The following is a 23,664-nucleotide window of genomic DNA, read 5'->3' as shown; positions in this document are numbered from 1 at the left end:
CTTCCTGTCAATCTGTCATTCACTTGAAGTAAGAATAGTACATGCTCCAATTCTTCAAAATACTTCAATGGAATGGCATTTTGCCTTATATGATAAACCCTACCATCTGTCATAAAGTACAACAAGATGTGTTCTTTCAAGTAGGTATGGTAAACCATTTGTACAGATTCTAGTTGATTCAATCTCTCAGGAGTTGCTCCAATACCTGGTTCACTCAAGGAAGTTGGATCATTGGTAGTGTTCTGTATTCTTCTTTCATCAGCACTTCCCAATCCAGTTTTATCTCTTGCTTCCTTTCCAGTAACTACTCTTGCTTCAAAACCACTTGCAGCAGTCTTCAAAGGTTGAGTCTGTTTTGCTTTAGTGAATCCTGGTAGGAGTTTCTTTGATTTATCTTCTGATATCAAATTAACTTGAGCTATGTCAGAGGTGACTTGCTTCTTAGAAATATCAGAACTTACTGTCTCTTGACTCTGAACAACTTGAGCTATGTCAGAGGTTGTCTTAAGAACTTTTCTTGAAGTCAGAGCAAGATCAGCATCTTCATCAGTAATTTCTTCATTCTCAGGAGGCACATAAACCTTGATAGGTTCACCAACTTTTTCTTTACCCTTGGATCTTGGATCTATCCGCGGTTGTGATTTAGCCAATGTTGCTTCAGTATTTGTCCTTTCTTTTATCACAATGCCTTTGAGTTTTGGAAGTGTCTTTTTACCAGAAGCTTCAGATTTAGATGTGACTTTTTCTGATTTAAGTCTGGCTTCTTCTTCCATTAAACTCTCCAAGTCCATTCCTGGATTTTCCTGAAGAAATAACTGTCTTGACATTTCTTCATCAAGATCTAAAAGTTCATCAGAACTTATCCTTTTACCAGTAGCAGAACTAATTCTGTTTCCAGCATCAGAACTTGTCCTGTGACTTGTGATTTCAGCTTTTCTTGATGAGAAACCTCTACCTTGACTATGACCTCTACCCATTCCAGAGTTTCCTTGGTCATCCCTTTCATCATCCTTCCCCTTCAGTGTCTTATCAGTCTTGCATTTGGACTTAATTACTTTCTCCCCCTTTTTGGCATCAGCAGGTAAAAGAAGAGAGACAAGCAATTCCACTGAGGCTTGGATTTTATCAAGTTGAGATTGTTGAGAAGATTGATTTTTCAGAATATCATCAATCTGAGCTTGTTGTTTCTCTTGAGTCTTCTCAATATAAGCAACTCTGTCAAAGGTAGGTTGGAAGAACCTTTTCTTGTCAATTTTCTGAATTTGTTCCTGTTTGATAAATTCTTCCTGAATCTTGTGTAGCACTGCATGAGTAGTTGAATGGAGACCTTGTAGATGTTTAGTACTCAATGCAGTGACTCTAAGCTGTATTTTGAAATCATCAGTATTTAACATCTCATCAGCTTTTGTCAAGTGCTCAGCCAGATTCTTTGCAGATGGAACACAAGTAATTGAGTTTCATTCCTTAGTCCACTCCTGACCAGCAGGAGTTTCACTCCAAGGCACTGGTGCTTCTCTGGTAACAAACTTCTTAACAAGTTCAGATTTAAGAGCTGTTTGTTGAGGGGCATGTCCTGAAGGACCTGCTTTATCAGCATCTGTAGTTAGAGCAGCATCACCAGTATCTCCAGCATTTGCAGCATCAGAACTTACAGAATCAGTATCTTCTGATAAAACAATAGTATGAGTAGCAATGGAGGCTTCAGCAGCATCCTCTAATTGCTGATCTGGTTCCAAGTTCTGATCAACAGCCATATCCTGATGCTCACCTATATTCTGATCATCAGCATCTAGATGCAGAGAAGGTGTAGTAGATAATTCTGGAGTTTGAACAGCATCAGTAACAGGTGTAGTTGATGGATTAGTTGCTGTTGGAGCTTCTAAGTAAAGTACTTCAGGCACAACCAAGTTCTGGATATCAATATCAGCACTTGTGCCTGCGTCAACAGGAAATACAGTCTTAGAAGACACAGATGGTGTGTTGGCCTTTTCAGTAACAGCTTCCTGAGTTGGAGTTGATGGAGAAGTAGTGACTTTAGCAGATTCCTTTTCTTGTGAGATCAAAGATTCCTGATCTCCTTCCTTAGCTGCTGCTTCTTCATCATCTGAAACTGGCCTTTTTGCCCTCTATTTCTTGTATCTCTTTGAAGATATGGATTCCTTGGGAGTTTCATCAACAGTCATTCTTTTAAGCCTTTTGAGAAGCTTAGATCCCCCAATTCCAGAATCTTTCTGAGAAGTCACTTTCTCAGCTTATTTGACAACAGGTTCTGATGTAGAAACCTGTTCCTCACTGTCAGATTCATCTCTCAAAACAATCCTCCTTCTCTTCTGAGGTGTTTGAGGAACAGTCTTTGTCCTCTTAGGCTTGGAAGATGAAGGCTTCACAGTAGGTGCTGAGGATGAGGGTTGAGCTGTCTGTGAAGTGGAAAGATATGATTTGAGATATGTTCTGAGGGATGGTTGAGTAGTATGAGTGGTATGTTCTGTTGGTTGCTGTGGTGTTTGAGATGTGGTGGTATATTGGATATCAGGATAAACAGATCTATAGGTGTCAGGATCAGCATTTACCAAGATCTGTTTTACAAACTGAGGAATCTGTAAAGGTCTAACCACTATTTTCTTAAGATCAGCATTTACCAAATCATTAAAGGCTCGTTTTGAAATTTTGAAAGGTGTAGTTAAGTCAGTGGTAGGTTGGGGTTCATCAGCACAACAAAAAATATATATAAGCTGACAAAATCTAGCAAAGTAAACAACATTCCTATCTTCTGTCATCCTATCCCCAATAAAACCTATCACAGCATTTGCAAAATCGAAATGAGTTTGGTTAAAGAGTACAAACCCGATGTGCTGACTCATTATAGGGATTGCATCAAAATTTGAACACTTATTCCCAAAAGCTTTAGTGATGCAATCGAAGAAGAAGCTCCATTCCCTCCTGATATGAGCCCGTTTCAACTGCCCAAGCTTTGCCAAACTCTGCTCATACCCCAAACTAGCCATTAATTCTTTAAGAGCTGATTCCTCCGGGGTTGAAAAAGTACATCCTTCTGGTAATTGTAGAGCCTTTTGAATTATACCAGGAGTTACCACATGTGTAGAGTCATCCACTTCGAAAACAATACTGGGAGTACCATGTGTACCACCATTATCAAAGTGCCCAGTCCGCCAAAACGTCAGAACTTGTTGGCCGGAAAAGACTGAAGGTTGGGTCAATGCATACCCGATTTCACTGTGTGCAAGAAGATCTTGCACAAAATGCAACTCAGATGGAGCTTCAGCATGATCAAGAATTGCAGCATAGTTGTTTGGAACAAATTTAGCTCCATCAATGATCAAATCCTTAGGTGCCATGAGAAAAATCGAGATTTAAGAGTGCCTGTTAGGTGTTTGATAAAATGTCTAAATGAAAAACCAACGTCAGGAGTAGAAGGAGAGTAAAAGCAAATAGAGAGATAAAGTGTAAAAGTGAATAAAAGATTAGTAAATCCACTCTCTGTCTTACTTATACTTTAAAAAAAATGTAACCGTTGGACACCTGTCAGCCATGCAGTAATAATGAATAGTTAATGGGCACGGGAAAACAGTAATCATTACTTACCCACTTGCAGTTTTTCAAGGAAAAACCGTTCCACTTACCCAGTAATTCCATTAATCAAGGTAAATCAGTTTGAATTTAAAATTGAAACTGTTTCCACTTTTCAATTATTTTTCACTGCAACACCAATATTCTGAAAAAAAATTCGAGTGAGAATGACCAAAATAAATCAAGAGAACAAGTACTGATAACATAAAATCAGAACTTAATTTAAATTTAAATTGTAATGGTCATCAGAATATGAATATTTATCAGGATTTATCAATGCATTACAGAACATCTCAGAGACAAGAACTTGCAAAAAAAAAGAAATTTCATAAATATATTAAGAGAATACATTCATGAAATTTAAATTACATCAGAACGTTTACAAGATTGTCCTAAGCTGCTAAACCTAACATCACAGCCTTAGTCCTAGCTCAAGAAGCAGGGCAAGGCTGACGATGAAGAAAAACAGGAAGAAGAAAATAAATCATTTCTTCTTCCTACTCTCGATAAACAGAATAGCGAGTCGGATGATTCGCTCATGCTGGCGGAGAGCTTCCAGCCTTTCCTCCTCCAATCGCTCCAGATGGCGATGGTAATCCATGTAGAAGAACAGGAGGTGGGTGAGTAACTCCTGGGGAACTGAGTCCCATATCTCATCAGGAATGGCAGTGACGTGCCATTCCTGCTGTCAGGCTTCACAGCTCAGCTCCATATTGAATGTTTCATAGTTCAAAAACATATTGTAATTGACCATGGTGATTTTGATATAAAGAAAATGAAGATGAGTTTGTGATAAAAGAGTTGACGTGAAGGCTGATGTGAAGTGGTTGTTTATATAGGCAAAAGAATGACAGGAGACGCAAGGGAATTTAATGCTGACAGGTAGAATTAATTCTACCTCGTCTCCCTAGACTGGGAAGACGAAAAACAGTCATTGGAAGTGTAAGTCAGAGTTAATGCGCACAAGTAACAAGTAAAAATTACTGTACGTGTACGTGAACCACTATCCCTAATGATATTGACTGTTAATATTCTACCCAAACGTGTTCTGATTTAAAATGAGACTGTTTTTAGATTTTATCCACAAATAAGTCAAGTAAAGGATCAGAATGTAATATTAGAACTTAGACTTATATCAGAACTTAACAGTTATCAGAACATAATTACTTAACTCGAAAAATGAACGCCTATCTTAGTAAGTTCTCACACAAATTCTGATTTAGATTCTTCAGAACTTAATCATCAGAACATGCAATCAGAACTTGTCCTCAGAATTTGTGCAATGTGACACAGAAACTGTTCATCTAAAATAACATTGATCACCACAGTAATTTTCATCATTCATATGGAGTGTTTAGTGTGTGCATTAAGCTAAATATCAGACAAAGAGTAAAGTCTGATTCACTTTAGTACATCTTAGAAATAAGGCATAACTAAAACTTTACTAAAAATCTGTCATTATTCTGAAACCTACTATTGAATGAGTTCATGCTTGAGTCCACCTCAACTATTTTGTGCTAATTTTGTGCATCTTTTTAAATTCCATTTTACAGTGGCTTCTCAGTGTAAGTGAGTCACGACTGCTTATCAGAATTTATGCTATTATCAGAGTATTTCTCCAGTAATCATAGAGTGTGAAAAGTCACCAAGAAAATATTTTGCTTTTCTGATGCATATTTACTTAATACCAGCAATGCACTTGGGTCGTTCCTTCCACAATTTTACTCTAGATCTCAAAGGAGTACCTGAATTTTAATCCTTGAATCTTTTCTTTTTCTTTTGATAAGAGAGGTTTATCAGCACTTAGTACATTCAACAGATTTACTAGCGTCAGAACTTAACAGATGAGAAGCATTATTCTAGTTTGTGACTTAGTAATAAGATAGACAAAGTAAACTCAACTAAGCTCAATATCAGAATTTGCTTGTGTCAAATAGATTCCCACATAAATAATTATTTCTAACATGGGATCCCTGGTTTATTTAAGACTACTAGGTCAGCATCTAGCACAGGTATCCTCACAAGATTGAATAGTTACATAAACAGACATATCATTTTCAGAGTTTAGATACTTACATCAGACAACAGTCAGTAATTAAGCAAATTTTTCAATTAAGCACAGAATACACAAAGAGAGTAAATTCTGTAAATACTGATCATAAAGTCTGATGCATCAGAACAAAACTAAGCATATTTAGAGAAAGAACCTGAAACCATTCCAAGTTCATTTACCAATCTTGTAAAAGTAGCTTCATACAGTGGTTTTGTGAAGATATCTGCTAGTTGTTGATCTGTTGGAACAAAGTGCAATTCCACTGTACCTTCATCCATATGTTCCCTTATGAAGTGGTACCTAATGCTGATGTGCTTTGTCATTGAGTGTTGAACTGGATTACCTGTCATAGCAATAGCACTTTGATTATCACAGTAAATAGGGATTTTGAAATATGTTAACCCATAATCCAGTAACTGATTTTTCATCCAAAGAATCTGTGCACAACAGCTTCCGGAAGCAATATACTCTGCTTCTGCAGTTGATGTGGAAATTGACTATTGTTTCTTGCTAAACCAAGAAACCAATCTGCCTCCAAGAAATTGGCAGCTTCCACTTGTGCTTTTCCTGTCAATTTTGCAACCTGCAAAATCTGCATCTGAGTAACCTATTAGTTTAAAATCTGATTCTCTGGGATACCACAATCCCAGATCAGCTGTTCCTTTAAGATACTTGAAAATTCTTTTCACAGCTGTTAAGTGTGGTTCTCTTGGATCTGCTTGAAATCTTGCACAAAGACATGTAGCATACATGATATCAGGTCTACTAGCAGTTAGATAGAGTAAATAGCCAATCATACCTCTGTAATCAGTAATATCTACTAATTTACCAGTATCCTTGTCCAGTTTTGTTGCAGTGGCTATGGGAGTGGATGCACTTGAACAATCTTGTATTCCAAATTTCTTCAGCAAGTTTCTGGTGTACTTAGTTTGACAAATAAAAGTGCCTTCTTCATTCTGCTTGACTTGAAGGCCCAGGAAATAGCTAAGTTCTCCCATCATACTCATCTGATACCTTGACTGCATCAGTTTGGCAAACTTCTTGCAAAGTCTGTCATTTGTAGAACCAAAAATGATATCATCAACATAAATCTGGACCAGAAGTAAGTCCTTTCCATGGTTGAGGTAGAATAGTGTTTTGTCTATAGTTCCTCTGTTAAATCCACTTTCCAGAAGAAACTGAGCTAAAGTCTCATACCATGCTCTAGGAGCTTGCTTAAGTCCATAAAGTACTTTATCAAGCCTATAGACATAATCTGGATATTTGGAATCTACAAAGCCTGTAGGTTGTTCAACATATACTTCCTCCTCCAATTCTCCATTGAGAAAAGCACTTTTCACATCCATTTGAAAGACAGTAAACTTTTTGTGAGCAGCATAAGCCTAAAATATCCTTATGGCTTCTAACCTAGCAACTGGTGCAAATGTTTCATCATAATCAATTCCCTCCTATTGAGAATATCCTTTTGCAACCAGCCTTGCCTTATTCCTTGTAATTATGCCATCACTGTCAGTTTTGTTTCTGAATACCCACTTTGTACCAACAACAGATCTATTCTTTGGTCTTGGCACTAGGGTCCAGACTTTGTTTCTTTCAAATTCATTTAACTCTTCTTGCATTGCTTGCACCCAATCAGCATCTTGAAGAGCTTCTTCCACTTTCTTTGGCTCAGTCTGAGAAAGAAAAGAATTGTAAAGACATTCGTTTGAAGTACCTGTTCTAGTTCTGACACCTGCATCAGGATTTCCAATTATCAAATCAGGTGTATGTGATTTAGTCCACTTTCTTGTAGATGGAAGGTTTTCTCTAGAACTGAATGCTCCCCCATGATCCATGCTGTCTTCATTTTCATTTTCTGATGCTCCCCCTGAAACTATGCTCTCTGAGTTGGATTCTTCAGAATTTAGATTTTCAGAACTATCAGAACTTGGCTTATCAGAACTTGACAAATCAGAACTTGAAGAGCCAGATGTATGTTCTGATGTTTCTTGAGTTGTGGTAAGATCTTGAGTATGCTCCCCCTGCATAAGTGCATCTTCCTTTGGCGCAGTCACCACAGTTTCAATAACGTCAGAGTTTAATCCATCAGAGTTTGCAGTATCAGGATTTAGATTGTCAGGATTATCAGTATCAGAATTTGAGTCTGCATTTTCAAATCTCAGCTGATCATGATCAATAAAATCTTCAAGTCCAGTAATCTTCTTGTCATCAAAAGAGACATTGATAGACTCCATGACCACTCTTGTTCTCAAGTTATAGACTCTGAAGGCTTTTGTGGAAAGTGGATATCCAACAAAGATTCCTTCATCAGCTTTTAGATCAAATTTGGATAGCTGTTGAGGATGAGTCTTAAGAACAAAACACTTGCATCCAAATACATGAAAATACTTCAAATTTGGCTTCTTTTTATTCACCATCTCATATGGTGTCTTTTCTTGCTTGTTAATGAGTGTTGCATTTTGAGTAAAACAAGCAGTCTGCACAGCTTTAGCCCAGAAATAGGTTGGAAGCTTTGCTTCTTCAAGCATTGTATGTGCAGCTTCAATGAGAGTTCTATTCTTCCTTTCAACAACTCCATTTTGTTGTGGAGTTCTAGGAGCAGAGTATTCCTGCTTAATTCTATGGTTTTTGCAGAACTCTTCCATTATCAAATTCTTGAACTCAGTGCCATTATCACTCCTTATTGTCTTCACAGAATCTTTGACCAATTTATCCAGTTGTTTGACATGATCAATCAAGATGGATGCAGTTTCACTTTTTGTGTGTAAGAAATACACCCATGTGTATCTGGTGAACTCATCCACTATGACCATAACATATTTCTTCTTTGCAATAGACATGACATTTACTGGACCAAATAGATCAATATGTAGAAGGTGATAAGGCTCAAGAATTGATGATTCAGTCTTGCTCTTGAATGAAGATTTTCTTTGTTTGGCCTTTTGACAAGAATCACAAAGGCCATCAGGAACAAATACTGATTTTGGCAGTCCTCTCACAAGATCTTTCTTAACTAGTTCATTTATATTGTTGAAATTTAAATGAGAGAGTTTCTTGTGTCAATTCCAGCTTTCTTCAATTGATGCTCTACTTAACAGACATATTGCAGAACCATCAGGACTTGTTGAAAGCTTGGCTTCATAAATGTTACCATGCCTGTATCCTTTCAGAACAACTTTGCCTATAGATTTGCTTACAACTTCACAGTGTTCTTCAAAGAAATCCACATGATAACCTCTGTCACATATTTGACTAACACTGAGCAGATTGTGTTTAAGTCTTGCGACCAGAGCTACTTTTTCAATGATGACATTCCCCAGATTGATATTGCCATATCCCAAGGTTTTTCCAATGTTGCCATCTCCATAAGAAACACTTGGGCCAGCTTTCTCCACAAAGTCTGATAGCAGGGCTTTATTTCCAGTCATATGTCCTGAACATCCACTGTCCAGAACTAGGATATTTTTCCTGTTGTCCTTTGATTCAGCAACTTCAGAACTGCTTTCAGCACTTGCTTTATCAACATTTGCCATCAAAGCATAATTCTCCTCACTTTCAGAGTCTGAGGTGTCTATCCAGCTTTTCTTCTTTGTGACAAGAGCCTTGCCTTTGTCACCCTTCACTTTCTTGCAATCAGGAGATATGTGGCCTTTCTCACCACAGTTATAGCATTTGACATTGGTATAATCTCCTCTATCAGACTTTCCTCCTCTGCCCTCAGATCTTCTGAAATTCTTCTTATCAGAACTTGTGCCTTTCCTGGAAAACTTCTTTCCCTTCCTGAACTTCCTATATGCAATCTTTGTGATCCCTTTCACCATAAGAGCACACAGCTTCATCATCTCCTCATCAGCATCAGTCTCAGGCAAGCTTTCAGAATTTAAGTCATCATCACTTTCAGAACTTGATGACTCAGTATCAGACTTTGTGAAAAGAGCTTTACCCTTGTCTTTCCTTGAGGTACTGCCTTGGGGGATTCTTCTTCAGCCTTAAGAGCAACTGTCCTTGACTTTCCTCCTTTCCTCTTGCTTCTTTGTTCCATCTCAAGTTCATGAGTCTTGAGCATCCCATAAATTTCATAAAGAGTTGTTTCATCAAGATTGTAGTTGTCTCTTATTGTTGTTGCCTTCAAATCCCAGCATTCAGGAAGAGCTAACAGGAATTTAAGGTTTGAATCTTCAAGATCATACTCCTTATTAACTAGTGACAAATCATTCAAGAGTTTGACAAATCTATCATATAAATCAGTCAATGACTCATTAGCCTTTGAGTCAAAGTGTTCATACTCTTGAGTGAGTATTGTCTTCCTGTTCTTTTTAATTGTATCAGTTCTCTGACACCTTGTTTCCAGAACATCCCATATCTCATTTGCAGTCTTGCAGTTAATTACCCTGTTTGACATTACATTATCAATGACACTATGCAGTAAGTGTCGTACCTTAGCATCCTTAGCAATTGATGCGATATCTTCAGCAGTATAATCACTCTTCTCCTTTGGTACAATCTTTGCTGCTTCACCTGCAACTGCAACTGTGAGCTTGGTTAGTTTGTGAGGTCCTTCCTTGATTCTATCAAGATATTCTGGATCTGTGGCTTCCAGAAACATGGTCATCCTCACCTTCCATATGGCATATTCAGCTGGTCTCAGTATGGGAACTCTGATGGTCTCATACCAACTTTGAATTTGTGTCTTTGGAGGATCTTCAGTTTTGGTAGGCTTAGTTGGAGTTTTTGTGTCATACATGATTGTGTTTGGATCTTAAACTGTTTGTGCGTTAACAGATAGGCTCTGATACCACTTGTTAGGTCACACACACACTGTAGAGGGGGTGAATACAGTGTAAAGTACAATCAAATTGAACTTTAATAACTCAATTAACTGAAAACAAACTTTATTGAAACAATAAACTCTGTTACAGTATGGAACTGTTACCTCTCAGTGATGAACAAATATCACGAGAGCTGCTAGGGTTACAATGAATAATATTTTCGATAATGATAACACTTATAGTGTAAACCCTATGTCTGTGTTTATATACTTCACAGTTACAAGATAATCGCTAATTGATATGGAATATAATTCTGCTTCCTAATATTTTTTTAATCAGATATCTTTTCTTCCAAGTATTCTATTCTTCATAGAATTCCTTCTTCATGCATATCTCTTCTTATGTTTATCTCGATCTTCTTTCCTTTAATCAGCTGTTGTCCTTATCTGAACGTCCTTCAGTACTTAAGTTCTGATATCCATCTTCTGATGATTATCTCCTGATAATATAAGTACTGATATCCTTAAGTCCCGACTTCCAGTAAGTACTGATTTATCCTGTTTAAGTAAGATCTGAAAACTAAACATAAATCATATTAGCCATGACATTATCAAATATATCTAACACCGGATATGATCCCTCAAACGATTAGTAAAAACGAACGATAAACGAGTCGTAAAACAATTAAACGACAGGTAATGCAAGAGAGATTAGTGCAAGGATTAAGGATGATAATCAAGCAACTAAGCAAGGATTAGCATGAAAGATGCTTCCACCACCAAGTGATGACAAGTGTCAATTGATGAAGTCACCAAGGTGATGTCATGCTTAGTCACACTCCACTCACTTTATTCAACCAATTAATCACCCAAATATCCCATTCAGTTCCATTTTCCACCATAAACTCATTTAGCAAAGTAAAAACCCTCCCAAGAACAAGTGCTCTCGGCTTCTACATCCTAAAGAAGAGAAAAATTCCAAAAAATCAAGATTCAAGCTTTGTTAAATTACAAGGTAATTATCTAAGGTTCCTTACAATTAGTTATGGCTATCCTAGAAGTTTAAGCCTCCAATTCTTCATGAATCTCCTCCAATAAATCAATGAAGAAGATGATGAATAGTATTTTCAAGATTACTAACTTTGTTTTCTTTGTTTTTCCTTTAAGATCCAAGCATTCCTAAGCTATCTCAAGGCTTTTTAAGGCTTCCTAGCTACTCTAATCACTCCAAGGAAGGTATAACACCTCCAAACCCTAACTTTACTTTGAGTATTAGGATGGTTTTGATTGTTATAGTAAATGAGAAGCATGATGCTTGTGTGTTTAGATTTTGGTTGGAATTGTAATGATTTTGGGTTATAAATCTTGGTTGTTCGTTGATGAACCTTAAGTATAGTTAGTAGCTCTTGTTTGAGATTGAATAAGTTGGAAAAATCATGAGGTTATGGACTGATTTAATAAGATTTGGATGAAGTTTGGTTGTATGGTTGATTTGTGGTTGAATGATGGTGGAATGGTGTTGATTGGTGGTGGTTTAATATTGAATTGATTGGGTAAAAATTTGGGAATTTCTAAGTTATAGCTGTCGTAATGCCCAATTTACCTTAGACTGTTTTTGTTCTTAACTTCAGGACCCTTGCACTCACTGTTAGATTCTGACCATTGCTCTGTTTAGATAGTTCATGTTACGAGCTTCGTTTTGATATGTGGTTCGCTTGAATCTGATGTACGGTTTAGGAGAAACGACCGTTTTAAGTAACGGCATTTCGCGAACCAACCATTACCCCTCGCCTTACTTTGAAACCTTGGTTAAGGCCTTAAATGACTAATTGGAATATGAAACATTTATGTAAAGTGGATTAGGTAGTTGGTAGGGTATTCACGAAAAAATTGCCTTAAAATTCTTAATGGTCAATTTATTAAAAATGGTGGAGCCGAGGGTACTCGAGCGACTTAAGCGAATCGTTAAGCGCAAAAGCGGGCGTTAGAGTCTAATTGATTAAAGTCTAGATTTTTAAGCGACTTTGGTTTAATTCCAACTTATATGTTGTTTATAGGTTACCAGACTCGTCCCAGGCCTTTTACCACCCCCAGTCGCTCAGGCAAGTTTTCTACCCGTTATACTGTTGTTGTGATGTATATATGTATATGCATTATCTTGTGATAAGTGCATGATTGTTATTAGCAAATCTTGCGATATATTGGAGTATGCTGATATGGTATATATGCATGCATATTTCGTAATATTGATATCTAATTGTTGATTCAATGCTTATAAGTTGCATAATACCTATGCTAGAGATAAGCAGTAGTTGCGTATACCCTTAGTATAGGGGACCCAAAGGTGGATATTTTCTAAACCGGGAGTCGATGTTCCCGAGTATATTATATATATATATATTTATATACAGTTATAGTTTTCAAAACTATTAATCGAATAAGGTTTATTCGATAACTTTATTTTATTTAATGAATATTATTTTGAATATTCATTCGAGGACTTATGACTCCGTTTATTTTATTTAATGAATATTATTTTGAATAATCATTCGAGGACTTATGACTCCGTTTATTTTATTTAATGAATATTATTTTGAATATTCATTCGAGGATTTATGATTCCGTTTATTTTATTTAATGAATATTATTTTGAATATTCATTCGAGGATTTATGACTCCGTTTATTTTATTTAATGAATATTATTTTGAATATTCATTTGAGGACTTATGACTCCGCTTATTTATTAAATAATATTCTTTATTTTATTAAAAAATAATGTTTCGATAATCAAACTTATTTTCGATTATTCAAATAAAGATCGTACTTTCGTATAAGTATATCTTTGGTTATTTATTATTCATTTCAAGTATAAGTTTTAAAACTTCTACTTCAATTATTTTTATAAAGATTATCCTTATGGGAATATTATTTAAATAATAATATTCAGATATTTTCTAATATATCGGAACTGATTTACTTCATAAATCAGCATTACTCCAAACATTCTTAAAAATATTTTCGAGTCTTCAAAATGATTTTTAAAAGTTAGAGCGGATCCCAAAACTCATTTTTATATTTAAGATCTTCCGTTCGAAGGGGATTTAAATACTCGCTCAAAACCTGAGGGATCCGGCTCAGTGGTGTATTTTACATTCGCAACGAGGTTGCTGTTTTGAGAAAACATCTTGATTACTTGCCCATCGTTCGGGAAGTAAGTTCAACTATTTGAGTCGGCATAAGCAACATGGGCTCAATGAGCGTCCATGAAAGTGTAAGTGGCTCAGTGGGAGTCCATCAATGCGTAAGTGGCTGAGTGGCAGTCCAGCATAGGTCCAAATGCGGCCAGGGTGATGACCAGTGGGGAATTCGTCCATCTACTAGTAGAAAAGATTACTTATTGGTATCTTTGCCTGATCAGAAAGATATCATGTTTATGCCAAGGTTTTCTTCTTTCCAAATTCGTTGGATATTATAACTCTATTTATACATTTCATAACAGAGGTTTCCAAGGAAAGTATGAGATATATATATATAGGTGTATATATATCGGGACTTAATGAAGTATCTCGTAACTTCATTTCTTTTGAATGATATTTCAAAGATTGAATCTATTCAAATCTTATCTTGTAGTCTCATCTATGTGATGAACTTTTGAAACTAATTATACCTTGAACGGTTCAAGTAGTATTCGGAAAATATATAAGTATATTGGAGTATATCGTAACTTCATCTTTTCAACTTATATCTAGTTAATGATTATCTTATGCATGACAAAGATTTTCAGAAAAACGTTGAGACAAGGTCAGATATATGAGATCACCTTGCAACAATATTTTTATACAGTTATAAACTGGAACTCTGTGTATATTATGCATGGCAGAGGATTTCAAAGATTTTGAAAAGTATATATGTATATATATACTGAATATTTTGCGACTTGGTCACGTTACGATATCAACTTGGTTCATTTCTTCTTGACCAAGACTCTCATGAGTACTATGAGAAGGCTCATATATTGTTAATAATTATACATATTATTTTGGTGGGCTTGTTGCTCACCCTTGCTTTCTTCTTTCATCACACAACAACAGATAGACAAGATGAACAGGACCAAGCTCCCAATTCGTGAGTGGATATTAAATGTTCCCCAGTTTCCTGTAGGCGTTGATGCCGTTGTAGCTGAGGTAGGATCTACCAATAGGCTAGGTTTTCAACTTTTGATGTACCAGACTTATGTATATTTATGAATTGTAATAATGGCAAAGAATATGTAAATTATTCAGAAACCCTTTTTAAGGTGAAATGGTTTATAATTGTGGAATAAAATGACTTGTGTTATTTTTGGTATTCATCTCTGAGACTATAACTTGTGGTGTGTGTGTATATTGTGGGGTCATAGTACGCATTAGTTGGTTGACTTTTAAGATTAAGTATTGATAAGGGAAATGGAACTCGTGACAACCCGAATCCCCGACCCCGGATTTGGGGGTGTTACAGAAATGGTATCAGAGCTAAGCGTTATAAATCTCAGAGATGATGTGACGTTAAAATAATAAGTTCACTAAGATAATAAGAATTCTTGCCAAGTTCATAGTCGGACTACCTAACGTAGTACTGACAGTTAAAACCCTTATGGGAACCCTTATAAATATCGTGATAGAAGCGTAGTTCGTTATCGTATATGGTAATGGGACTTCGAACCCTGAGGTTGAGGAGCAACAGCGGGGTGATGTTTTATTACTAATTGGAGATCAGATTGTGGATCCGATAGAGCGTCCTAACGCGGGACCATATGATGTTCATATTGAGGATGTAGAGGTTGAGGATGTTGTCCTAGAAGGGATTGTTGCTGAGGAGGATCCCGTGGAGGATCCTGACAAGAATGAATAGAGGACCACTGAGGAATTGATGACCATGGTTAGGGCGACTACCAGAGGTAGGACTGGCCGGTCCCTACCATAGGTTCGTTCAAGTTTGTAAAGATAGTAGCCCCTTTAACGCGGCTACTCGTAAGACTGAGAAGTTCAAATGGACAGAGAAATGCGAGAACAACTTTTAAGAACTGAAGCAAAGATTGGTGACGGCCCCTATGATGGCGTTGCCAGATGGAAAAGGAGATTTTGTGATGTGTAGTGATGCTTCGCATAAGGAATTAGGGTGCTTCTTATACAGCACAACAAGGTAATCGCGTACGCGTCAAGACAATTAAGGGAATATAAAATTCGATATCCCCACCCGTGAGCTTGGGCTCGTGGAAATAGTTTTGCCCTAAAGATTTGAGGCACTACTTGTATGGAGAGAAGTGCGAGATTTACATAAGCCATAAGTGCTCTAGTACATTTTCACGCAGGAAGAGCTCAACATGCGCCAGAGGAGGTGATTAGAGCTAATCAAGGATTACGATTATGAGATTCTTTATCATCCAGGGAAAGCCAAAATGGTGGCTAATGCCCTTAGTGTAAATGAGAGACTCAAGATGATAATGTCTTTGGGAGAGTTGATAAGAGATTTTGAGAAAATGGAAATAAAAGTGAAGGTAATCGGAGCCGGTACAGAAAAGTTGTTTGAGATTGTAATGCAGCCCAAATTATTGAAAAAGATCATATTGTGCCAAGAAGAAGTGATAAATGAAGGCAGAGAGCCAATGAATAGAGAAGAGATTAATACCGAGAAAGATGATAAGGGAATAATAAGGTATTCCTACAGAACTTGGGTTCCAAACGTTCAAGAGCTTAAAGATGAGATCTTGGATGAAAGCCATAGTTGAGGAATAAGATTAGGGCAGACCCTGAATGTGATAGTCAGGGATGTCGCCATCAAGAAAGAAGGAACCCATAACATAATAGAATAGAAAACAAGGTTTTTAACGTATAAGATAACCCCGATTATGGGAGAAGGTTGAAACATTTCATATTGAGAAAACAGAAGTCGAACAAGATAGGGAGAACCAGGATGGTACTCCTACTGGGCAATTCATGGACCTGCCTAAACAGAACTTAGACTATTATCCCCAACCACCACCCTGAGGAAACAATGCGGTGAGAAATTTTTTCAGGACCTTTAAGTCGCTAAATTCTCAAAGTTCCAAGGAACAAGCTGACCCAATTGAGGCAAGATCCTGGCTAAAGGAAATATAGGAATGATTTGAGATTCTAAATGATTGACGAATCACAAAAGACTGTTTTTGTCACTTACCCTCCTAAGAGAGAGGCCACCCGCTGGTGAAAGACCAAGAAAGGCACGGAGCCAGAGGTTATGATAAATTGATTAAAGTTCAGTCAATTGTTTTTGAGAAAGTAATTCCCAAGGTTATGGAGATAGTGTAAAAGCTTTAGAGCCAGAGCAAAGCATACGAGTATGATAAATTATGAATATAAGATTGTAAAAGTTGTCAAGATTTTTTCTGAGGACTAGAATTCCAGAACGACGTGATGTTTGAAGTCAATGATTAGTGGGTTCGTGAAATGATTGCAAGAGAGAGGAAAATAAAAAGAAATTGAAGTGGAAAGGAATATAAAGGCAATAGAGTTTGAGGTATGATAAGGGAGTTGGGTATGAGGAAACCCTAAAGACTCGTAGCAATAGAAATAAAAGGTATGTAATCATCAAGATGAGGGTGATTCACCATGAGTTAAAATTGATGGTTGACGGCATAAGAGATATATATATTGTGCCTCCTTTAAGTTGGGAGGATTCGAGGAAACCTTGAGATAGTTCGAAGGATAAACAATGAGACACAGATAGAATGAGGAGACAAGAAAGTAAGAAATTAGGAAAATTGGATGAAGGAAGTGACCTTCAAGAATGTGAAGTGTAAGACCGGGGGCATGATACCCAGAAAGGGAGACACCAAGTACAAAAGATATCCTAACATTGAGATGACTGTTGAGATAAACAATAAAAATAAATAAGGATTTATTAAGAAGAAGTTCACGTTGAACACGACCTATATCTTCCAGAACATCCATGTGATCATTACCAAATCAGGAAAGAAAAGTGGATAACCATTTTTATCTTTTGGAGGCCATATGGATTGACCTCAACTTGAATAAGGATGCTATTGTGAAATTTGGTATAGACTATCGAGGTGGAAATGATTGAATAAGATACCCTTATCAGGGATATATGACTTTATTTATCCATGGAAGGATGCATGTACCTTTTTAAAGGTGGAATTAAGGATAGAACCTCGATAACTTGAGATGAATCCTAGGGGAATACATAAAGGTTGGTATTTCGCCCTTAATAGGGACAACATGAGTTTTGACAGTATGAATTGGAAAGGATTAAGGTAGCAACAACCTTTAAAGATCAGTAGAGAAATTTTTTAGAAGTACATAGACAATGGTTCTAGTATTAGTAAATGGTATTTTGATATGCCCTGTATCTAGGGAATACATGAGGAACGATTCAAGGATAACCTTAGAGGTTTTACAAGGAGAAAGGTAATATTCAAAATTCTCAAGAATAGAAATTTTGATAAAGGAAATATGATGTAATTATAATGATTCCAGGTGGGGCACGTGTTGAACCATAAGAAAGTATAGATCGACCCAATGAGGGTCGAGATTGGTGAAAACAAGAAGGACCCAAGATAAGAGACGTCCTAAGTATGATCGAGAGTCAGTCGTGACAATGTTAACCTCTAAAGACCGAGGCAATAACTTATGGAAAAATGGTGATATTTTTTTTTCTTCTCACCAGAGCATAAGGAAGAGCATTTTCACATAAGCAGTGGTTGGAAATGAGGTAGAAAATTTAGTTGGAGATCGTTCAAAAGACATTGATTATAAGGAACTATTACTATCAGGAAAGGCCAATGAGGTGGCCGACACTTTAAATGTAAGAGGATAATTATAGGCGCTCGTGCCAGAGGAATACAGTGATGATGGTTGAAGCCGTGAAGGTTGTATTATGGTTTGGAAGATTGACATTCCTTCTGATGACTGTGCAATACCCAACCGTAATAGTAGTTTAGTAAAGGTTTAATTCGTGTAATCGCCATGAGCGGGCTATCTATCTTAGAAGGTACTATCTTGAGAATAAGCCAGGACCATGTTTCAAAAAGGGCTAAATGAACCTTTGAGCTTCATGTCTCCTAATATAGACATATGATTAAGAATGGTATTAACCTGCTATTGTTGCTTTTATTGAAACTCTTCTGCAATTTTATCTGCTTCATGTCATATGTACGTCAAGTTTAGGAATGTTCTTCATGAATCATGAACGGTGATCATGTTGCCCCCTTAGAAGAACTCTATACGACATGTATGGACTCCGTATGGTTAGATATTAAGATTTCATGAAAAGTGAATGATGACAGTAGGTCAGTGGTGGACCATAGTAATGCAGCAATGATTCTGCGAGTAATGAGCCGAGTACAACCGTGAGAGTTGTATTGGAATGGATGTTGAGATTGAGTACCACTAATCGGGTCGTGTTGACATATAAGTTATCTTTGATAGAAAAACTAGGTCAATTATTTACCTATTGAATACTTATTCCTTCTTATCAATAGAGAGTCGTATTACTATACGAGGAAGGTTGCGTTGCAAGCGTAGAATTCTAGTAACGATGATGTCTAGAATGAGATCCCAGATTCGATTTTCGATGTCGAGGGAGTTTCAAAGGTGGTTGTGTATAAGCTCGAGCAAGAGCATGGGTCCATAGAATGATGGACGGAATAGCAAAAATATTTAAGCATGTGAAATACGATACTATAATACCTGATGTTGATATATATACGTATATGTTTTGTTCTCCTATGAGAAACCTCTATAGTTCAGAGGTAGATTCCAAGCCAGATATTTTGTGGCATTATATTTTATATATATACAATTCTCTTCAATTCATTCTTTTCTCTCCTTTTCATTTTGTATAAGCTGAGAAGAACAACCCTTCCAGAAGAGGAGGTATTGCCGAATGACTATCTATCTGTGTGATAGAAGCCTGGTAGGATACCACATGTTGTTTAATTGCTTGTCAAGTACTAAAGGCCGGCCACCTTCTGTACTAACTATGCAATATAACAAGTGTTCATGATCATAGTGATCTCTCAATAAATTCTTTTACTTCTATATGATGGATCAAGCTTTCGAAGATAGAAGTAGTTAGAAAAGGAGTAGTATGAGTATGGTGGTATTCAGAATGGAAACACATTCGTGATACTAAGGTTGACACGTGTATTAAAAGGTTATAGAATGCTAACGAGCAAAAGTGTAACCAGTATAGTATTATGTACGGAAGATAGTAACGATTACGAATTGGAAAAGAGTGGGTATTGAGAAGCAAAAGCTATAACGCTAGAAGCTATGATGAGAGTCTGCGCGATAGACTTGAAAGAATTTGGAATGATCACTTAGCACGTATCGAGTTTTCTTACAACGATAGATGATATGTTAATATCGAGATGTTGCCTTATGAGATCCTTGAGGGAAGACAATGCCGATCTCCCTTGTATCGGAAAGAAGTTGGAGAGCGCAAGTTGCTCGGACCCGAAGTGGTCCAAAGGAGCAAACACATAGTGGATCTAATCAGAGGACAGATGGTAGCAACCCCAGGAGGGACAGAAGAAGTATGCTGATTTGACTCAAAAGGACAAAGAGTATGAAATAGGGGACCTAGTGCTGTTAAAGGTATCTCCTTGGAAAGGATGGATGAGGTTCAGAAAGAAAGGAAAGCTAAGCCCACGAATTATTGGACCCTTGGATATAGTAAGACGTATTGGGAAGTTAGCATATGAGCTGGCCCTACCCCCGAACATGTAGCAAGTTCATAACGTGTTCCACGTATCAATGATAAGGAAGTGTAATCCGGGTGCCAGACATATAGGGGCACATGAGCGCATAGACATGCAACCAAACGTAAACTATATGGAGCAACCAGGAAGGGTTATAGATCGAAAAGGAACAAGTGCTTAGGAGAAGGGTTATCAAACTAGGCAGAGTTTGGTGGTAGAACCACAATGTGGGAAAATTTACTTGAGAGTTAGAAAGTGCAATGCTAAGAGAGCATCCCTATTCATTTTCTATCTGATTCCGGGACGGAATCCTTTTAAGGAGGGGAGACTGTAATAACCCCAATTTTTGGAAATTTTTGAAACCCTGATGAATAGTAACTTGTGCTAACAATGCTGATTAAGAAAAATTATCAGACCACGATATATAGGAGTACTATTATGGAAATTCTAAGATCGTATTAGTATTCCATTAAGTAAATAAGTGTATGTAAAGATCGTCAGAATCCAAATTCGAACACTTTGATTTTTCCCGAAAATCCACCAGATACCGAAAGAATTGAGTATAAGGTAACATGATTAAAAGGATTTTAATTTAAGGATTATAAGAGAGGATCATAAAAGGAATATAATATATTGAGAAAGGTTAAGGGAACCCAAGTAATAAGATCCCGGATATGATCCCTCAAACGATTAGTAAGAACGAACGATAAACGAGTCGTAAAACAATTAAACGACGGGTAATGCAAGAGAGATTAGTGCAAGGATTAAGGATGATAATCAAGCAACTAAGCAAGGATTAGCATGAAAGATGTTTCCACCACCAAGTGATGACAAGTGGCAATTGATGAAGTCACCAAGGTGATGTCATGCTTAGTCACACTCCACTCACTTTATTCAACCAATTAATCACCCAAATATCCCATTCACTTCCATTTTCCACCACAAACTCATTTAGCAAAGTAAAAACCCTCCCAAGAACAAGTGCTCTCGGCTTCTTCATCCTAAAGAAGAGAAAAATTCCAAAAAATCAAGATTCAAGCTTTGTTAAATTACAAGGTAATTATCTAAGGTTCCTTACGATTAGTTATGGCTATCCTAGAAGTTTAAGCCTCCAATTCTTTATGAATCTCCTCCAATAAATCAATGAAGAAGATGATGAATAGTGTTTTCAAGATTACTAACTTTGTTTTCTTTGTTTTTCCTTTAAGATCCAAGCATTCCTAAGCTATCTCAAGGCTTCTTAAGGCTTCCTAGCTACTCTAATCACTCCAAGGAAGGTATAACACCTCCAAACCCTAACTTTACTTTGAGTATTATGATGGTTTTGATTGTTATAGTAAATGAGAAGCATGATGCTTGTGTGTTTAGAGTTTGGTTGGAATTGTAATGATTTTGGGTTATAAATCTTGGTTGTTCGTTGATGAACCTTAAGTATAGTTAGTAGCTCTTGTTTGAGATTGAATAAGTTGGAAAAATCATGAAGCTATGGACTGATTTAATAGGATTTGGATGAAGTTTGGTTGTATGGTTGATTTGTGGTTGAATGATGGTGGAATGGTGTTGATTGGTGGTGGTTTAATATTGAATTGATTGGGTAAAAATTTGGGAATTTCTAAGTTATAGCCGTCGTAATGCCTAATTTTCCTTAGACTGTTTTTGTTCTTAACTTCAGGACCCGTGCACTCACTGTTAGATTTTGACCATTGCTATATTTAGATAGTTCATGTTACGAGCTTCATTTTGATATGTGGTTCGCTTAAATCCGATGTATGGTTTAGGAGAAACGACCGTTTTAAGTAACGGCGTTTCGCGAATGAACCATTACCCCACGCCTTACTTTGAAACCTTGGTAAGGCCCTTAAATGACTAATTGGAGTATGAAACATTTATGTAAAGTGGATTAGGAGTTGGTAGGGTATTCGCGAAAGAATCGCCTTAAAATTCTTAATGGTCAATCTATTAAAAATGGTGGAGCCGAGGGTACTCGAGCGACTTAAGTGAATCGTTAAGCGCAAAAGCGAGCGTTAGAGTCTAATTGATTAAAGTCTAGATTCTTAAGCGACTTTGGTTTAATTCTAACTTATATGTTGTTTATAGGTTACCATACTCGTCCCAGGCCTTTTACCACCCCCAGTCGCTCAGGCAAGTTTTCTACCCGTTATACTGTTGTTGTGATGTATATATGTATATGCATTATCTTGTGATAAGTGCATGATTGTTATTAGCAAATCTTGTGATATATTGGAGCATGCTGATATGGTATATATGCATGCATGTTTCATAATCTTGATATCTAATTATTGATTCAATGCTTATAAATTGCATAATACCTATGCTAGAGATAAGCAGTAGTTGCGTATACCCTTAGTATAGGGGACCCAAAGGTGGATATTTTCTAAACCGGGAGTCGATGTTCCCGAGTATATTATATATATATTTATTTATATATAGTTATAGTTTTCAAAACTATTAATCGAATAAGGTTTATTCGATAACTTTATTTTATTTAATGAATATTATTTTGAATAATCATTCCAGGACTTATGACTCCGTTTATTTTATTTAATGAATATTATTTTGAATATTCATTCGAGGATTTATGACTCCATTTATTTTATTTAATGAATATTATTTTGAATATTATTTAGAAAAGATTACTTATTGGTATCTTTGCCTGATCAACAAGATATCAGGTTTATGCAAAGGTTTTCTTCTTTCCAAATTCATTGGATATTATAACTCTATTTATATATTTCATAACAGAGGTTTCTAAGGAAAGTATGAGATATATATATAGGTGTATATATATATATATATATATATATATCGGGACTTAATGAAGTATCTCGTAACTTCATTTCTTTTGAATGATATTTCAAAGATTGAATCTATTCAAATCTTATCTTGTAGTCTCATCTATGTGATGAACTTTTGAAACTGATTATACCTTGAACGGTGGTAGTTCAAGTAGTATTCGGAAAATATATAAGTATATTGGAGTATATCGTATCTTCATCTTTTCAACTTATATCTAGTTAATGATTATCTTATGCATGACAAAGATTTTCAGAAAAATGTTGAGACAAGGTTAGATATATGAGATCACCTTGCAATGATATTTTTATACAGTTATAAACTGGAACTCTGTGTATATTATGCATGGCATAGGATTTCAAAGATTTTGAAAAGTATATATGTATATATATACTGAATATTTTGTGACTTGGTCGCGTTACGATATCAACTTGGTTCATTTCTTCTTGACCAAGACTTTCATGAGTACTATGAGAAGGCTCATATATTGTTAATCATTATACATACTATTTTGGTGGGCTTGTTGCTCACCCTTTCTTTCTTCTTTCATCACACAACAATAGATAGACAAGATGAACAGGATCAAGCTCCCAATTCGTGAGCGGATAGGAAACGTTCCCCAGTTTCCTGTAAGCGTTGATGCCGTTGTAGCTGAGGTAGGATCTACCAATAGGCTAGGTTTTCAACTTTTGATGTACCAG

This window comes from Apium graveolens, chromosome 3 (genome assembly GCF_009905375.1).
Source record: "Apium graveolens cultivar Ventura chromosome 3, ASM990537v1, whole genome shotgun sequence".
NCBI lineage: Eukaryota > Viridiplantae > Streptophyta > Magnoliopsida > Apiales > Apiaceae > Apium > Apium graveolens.
This window is presented reverse-complemented; position numbering follows the sequence as displayed.